Source organism: Hyperolius riggenbachi, chromosome 1, assembly GCF_040937935.1.
Source record: "Hyperolius riggenbachi isolate aHypRig1 chromosome 1, aHypRig1.pri, whole genome shotgun sequence".
Classification (NCBI taxonomy): domain Eukaryota; kingdom Metazoa; phylum Chordata; class Amphibia; order Anura; family Hyperoliidae; genus Hyperolius; species Hyperolius riggenbachi.
In genome coordinates, this window is record NC_090646.1 from 293,788,752 (window position 1) to 293,794,842 (window position 6,091).

Below are 6,091 nucleotides of genomic sequence, written 5' to 3' on the forward strand. Positions count from 1 at the left end.
TAATAGAACATAAAGCCCATTAATTGTGAGATGGTCACAGGACAGAAAGCCACTATATAGTACTGTCATAGTTGACAGGGTGAGAAAGCGACCCCCAAAAAAGCCTGACAGTAAGACCTGACCACAGACTGGAAGGAGCGAAGCACAAATAATACAACGGAGGCTCTAATGTGATGACCACCAGTCAAACCAGGGGGACCATACTTTGAGGAAGTAGTCCTCTCTTTTCAAGGAGGTAAAGTTCCTGAAGTCTGTTTTTCACAGCTTCAATAGAGAAAGAAGGGATTTCCATTCCCTGGCTATAGCAGCGGCCGTCACATTGCAGACCTGGACTAGGAAAGCATTCTGAAATGTATCTAAGGTTACGGCTTTTTTATGGAAAAGAGCTACCCAAGGGTCAGGAGCTACCTCAGTGTCAAGAACACTGGCAGCCAATAAGGAGCTTTCAACCCAAAGGCTACAAACTAATGGACAGTACCACTAACAGTGATCCTGGTCAGCTCTCACTCTGCATCCTCTGAAACAAATATCTTCAGAGGACACACCTCTCCTATGTAACAAAGAAGGGGTCACATACCAGTCGTAAAAGATTCGATAACCCCTTTCTTTAGTGGAGCAGTTAATTGAAGATTTGGCTAAGCCCGTAAATACATCATCCCAGTCTTCCATTGACAAAGTACACTGGAATCTTTCCTGCCACTTCAGCATACTCGGAGTCCTGTCAGCTAAGGAAGAGTACCATACTTCCATGTACATAGTTGAAATGAGGCCTGGCTTATGAGTGTAAGAGTGAAGTTCTAAAGAAACTGCAGCTGGTTTCAAGTGTAGGACCAAGCGAATAGGAGCCAAGAGCAAGTGTCTCATCTGGCTATAGGTAAGAAATTCACCAGAAGAAATTTACCAGACCAAACTTCCGTTTAGCTTGGTCCCAAGAGATAGGAGCCCCTTCTTGCAATAGGTCTTTTACCTTGGGGAGACCCCTATGTAACCAAGAAGCCCACTCAGGTAAGTGCAATCCTGGAATTAAATCCCTTTTAAGAAGAACTGACTCCTATAGTGAAAATAATCTAGTGAGGCCCAGTCTGCAGGAAAAAGGTTTCCAGATAGCTAAAGATTCCAGGATCACTGACGTAACCCCAGAATGCTCGAGGGATGGGCGCCAGGTCTACAAGAGTGATGACAAAGGAAAGGGGGAAATCAGAGCCACCTCCAGATCTACCCAGTGAACCTGGCCTGAACCAGCGTACCATTGGGCCATCTGAGTCAACCTGGAAGCAAAGTAGTATCGTAGTAGTTTAGGCTCCCCCCCCCACAGACTTATCCCTAAGTAAATGTACCGGATACGTGGGGACCTACCTGCCCAGATGAAAGTAGTGAAGTGTGACTTGAATTTTTTGATGTCTCCTATGGAAATCCAGATCAGCAGAGCCCGAAACAAATAAAGGAGGGAGGGCTGTCATTTTCAGGTCATTTATACGACCTAAAAGTGAGATATTGAACCGTGTCCACTCTCTCAAAAGACCATTAATTTTAGCAATCATAGGCGAGTAATTAGCAGCATATAGATGTTCTATAGAGGAAGTAATAAAAACTCCCAAGTATTTAAGGCCCTTAGTTTGGATCTTAAGTTTTGAAGGCATTGGACAGTGCCTCTTGTTGGGTTGATGACATGCCAAAAGCCAGAGCCCAAGATTTAGTAATATTAATCTTAAAACCCGATATTTCGCACAAGTCGTCGAGCAACTTAAAGCAGAATGAAACCCAGCAATTCTTCTTTGCTCTAAAACATTATTTACAGCATATTATATACTACCAGATTTTTTTTTTACTAGAGCAGCATTCAAAGGGTTACACACAAGACAGAAAAGCTCAATGCTGGGAAAGCTGGACGAATCCGAACTAGAGATAATTTTATCTTGTGTTTAATTATATCAAGTGAGGAATGCAAACAAACACTTCTCTGAGACTGCAGAATTTGCTAAACAAAGACAGACAGTCAGAAAGTATTTTTGCTCTTGTTTCAAGATGAAAAAAAAACCAGTTATGAATAAAATGCAAAGTCAGCTCTCAAAGCAAAAAAGTGTACTTTGGAAACTGGTTATTTCTAAATGAATAATAATACTTACGCACAAAAGCAAATATGATAACCGTATGGCATATAAAAGGTAAGAAACATGTTTTTATTGAATACTAGCTGATTGCCCGGAGTTGCCCGGGTATGTATTTGGCTGGTGTTGGCTCTGCATACTTTTTCTAACCCTAACACACAATTACTCAATGACCAAGTTTGTGAGCTTTGCGGTCTTTGGTATCAATAATTTACATTGAAAAAAGAAAAAATCTGATTGGCTGTTTGTGGCTCCACACCCTTTTCTAAATTTGAACCCCAATCACCCAATGAACAACTGTACCAGGTTTGAGGCCTGTGCCATTAACAGTAGATGAATGGTAGCAATTAAATATTCCCCTTGAAAAGCAAGTGAAGTTTGATTCACTTTTGTAGGCTCCACCCACTTTTCTGAATATTAATCCCAGTCACCGAGTGACCAACTGTGCAAAGTTTAAAAACCCTGCCATTAACAGCGTAAGGATGGCTGCAGTTTACATTTTCCCAGTGAAATTTGTATTTGTCTCCATCCACTGATGACCCGGTGTTGCCTGTGTATGTATTTGACTGCTGTTGGCTCCGCCCACTTTTTGTAACCCTAACGCCCAAACACTCAATGACCAAGTTTGTGAGCGTTGGGGTCCTTGGCATCAATAATTTGTATATTCTCATAGAAATTAAACAAATCTGATTGGCTGTTTGTGGCTTCACCCCCTCTCCAGCATTTGAACCTCAGTCACCCAAATGACCAACTGTAGCAGGTTTGAGGCATCTGCTATTAACAGTGTAAAAATGGCAGCAATTAAAATATTCTACTTGAAAATCAACAGGTGAATTTTGATTGGCTACTATAGTCTCCACCCACTTCCCTGAATATTAATCTCAGTCACACAGTGGCCATCAGGGCAAAGTTTGGGAACCCTGCCATAAACAGTGTAAGGGCTGCAGTTTACATTTTCCCAGTGAAATTTGTTTTTGGCTCCGCCCACTTTTTGTAACCTGGACACACAGTCACTCACTGACCAAGTTTGTCCTTTGCATCAATTATTTCTATTTTCCCATGAAATGAAACAAATCTGATTCACTGTTTGTGGCTCTGTCCCCTTTTCTGAATTTCAATCAATACTGTAGTATGTATATCCCATATGGAAACAAAATGTCTAGGAATAAAAAAAGGCCTCTATGGATGAATAGAAAGGTTAAAGATAAAATGAAGAGGAAAAAGAATGCCTATAAGGTCTTAAAACAGGAGGGGACCGAGGCTGCACTAAGCAATTATAAGGAGTGCAATAAAAATTGTAAAAAAGAAATTAGGCAGGCAAAGATTGAAGCTGAAAAACAAATCGCTAAGGATATCAAATCTAACCCAAAAAAGTTTTACAAGTACATTAACTCTAAAAAAAGAAAGGTTGACTGTATAGGATTCCTAAAGGATGAGGATGGGAACTCAATGGTGGATGACCAAGGTAAGGCAGAGTTATTAAATGCTTTCTTTGCTTCTGTCTTCACAAAAGAAACAGCACTGTTGCAAACTACAGAGGCAGAAGAGTCTCAATCTTCTAACTGTAATATTAAATACTTAACGCAGGAAGAAGTGAAGGCAAGACTAAATAAATTAAAAATAGACAAGGCACCTGGCCCGGATGGCATGCATCCTCGGGTCCTAAGGGAATTAAGTTCAGTTATAGATAAACCCCTTTATCTTATCTTTTGTGACTCTCTTGCAACTGGCAGAGTCCCAGTGGATTGGCGTACAGCCCACGTTTTCCCATTATTTAAGAAGGGCAAAAAATCTGATCCAGGAAATTATAGACCTGTAAGTTTAACATCAGTTGTATGCAAACTATTTGAGGGGTTACTAAGAGATACTATACATGACTTCATAGTAGAAAATAATCTTATTTCTCAGCATCAACATGGGTTTACTAAAGACAGGTCCTGTTTGACTAACATGCTCAGCTTTTATGAGGTAGTGAATGCTAATATGGATATTGGGAATGCTGTAGATGTGATATACTTGGACTTTGCAAAGGCCTTCGACACTGTTCCCCACAAAAGTCTGGTGCAAAAGTTGAGGATGCAAGGACTGGGGAAGAGTCTGTGTTAACGGATAGGGAACTGGCTAATGGACAGAAAACAAAGAGTTGTGGTCAATGGATCGTACTCAAAATGGGAGACTGTTAGCAGTGGGGTCCCACAGGGGTCTGTTCTGGGTCCAGTGCTCTTCAATTTATTTATTAATGACCTAGTAGATGCAGTAGTGAGCAATGTTGCTATTTTTGCAGATGATACAAAATTGTGCAGAATCATCAACTCTCAGGAAGATAGTGTCATATTGCAACAGGATCTGGATAGGATGGCTATATGGGCACATACATGGCAGATGAAATTCAATGTTGACAAATGTAAGGTCATGCATTTTGGACGTACTAATGGTCTAGCACCATACAAAATAAATGGGATACAGTTGGGGACATCAAACTTGGAGAAGGACTTAGGAGTACTCATTGACAACAAGTTAAATAATCGTACTCAATGCCAAGCAGCTGCAGCTAAAGCTAACAAAATTTTGGGATGCATTAAAAGGGAAATAAAAACTCGAGATGCTAGCATAATATTGCCCCTGTTTAACTCTCTAGTAAGGCCACATCTGGAATATGGAATTCAGTTCTGGGCACCACATTACAAAAAAGATATTGCAGTTTTAGAGCAGGTGCAGAGACGAGCAACAAAATTGATGCGTGGGATGGAAGGTCTCACTTATCGAGAAAGGTTAGATAAACTGGGTTTATTTAGTCTAGAGAAAAGACGCCTTAGAGGGGATCTAATTAACATGTATAAATACATCAGAGGGCAATATAATACCTTGGCGGATGAGCTTTTTGTCCCTAGGCCTTCTCAAAGGACTAGAGGACATGATCTGCGCATGGAGGAAAAACGTTTTAACCATTTATTTAGGAAAGGGTTCTTTACAGTAAGAGTGATTAAGATGTGGAATGCATTGCCACAGGAAGTCGTTATGGCAAACTCTATACCTGCATTTAAAGGGGGCTTAGATGCTTTCCTTTCGTTGAAAGACATCCATGGCTACAATTACTAGGTAATGCCTAATGATGTTGATCCAGGGATTTTATCTGATTGCCATCTGGAGTCGGGAAGGAATTTTTCCCTTTAGGGGCTAATTGGACCATGCCTTGTAAGGGTTTTTTCGCCTTCCTCTGGATCAACAGGGATATGTGAGGGAGCAGGCTGGTGTTGTACTTTATACTGGTTGAACTCGATGGACGTATGTCTTTTTTCAACCAAAACAACTATGTAACTATGTAACCCCAGTGACCCAATTACCAACTGTACCAGGTTTGAGGCTTGTGCCATTAACAGTACAAGAATGGCAGCAATTTTAATATTCTCCTTGAAAAGCGACATGTGATTTTTGATTGGCATTTTTAGGCTTCACCCACTTTTCTGAATGTTAATCCCAGTCACCCAGTAACAGTGAAGGGCTGCAGTTTACAATTTCCCAGAAAAATCTGTTTTTAACGCCACCCACTTTTTGTAACCTTGACACACAGTCACTCAATGATCAAGTTTGTGAGATTTTGGGTTCCTGGCATCAAAATTGTGTGACTAGAAGCAGTTTATCCAGCAAATAAATCTGGCTGTTTTTGGCTCCTCCCCTTTACTGAATTCGAACCCCAGACACTTAACGGCCGACTGCAGCAGGTTTGAGGCCTCTGCCATTAACAGTGCAAGAATGGCTGCAGTTTCAATATTCCCCTTGAAAATCAAAAGGTGAATTTTGATTGGCTCTTGTAGGCTCCACCTACTTTTCCGAATATTAATCCTAGTCACCCAGTGACCAACTGTGTGAAGTTTGAGAACCCTGCCATTAACAGTGTAAGAAAAGCTGCAGTTTACATTTTCCCATGTAAAAAGTTAGTTGTTTTTGGCTCCTCCCACTATTTCTAATCTTGACATACAGTC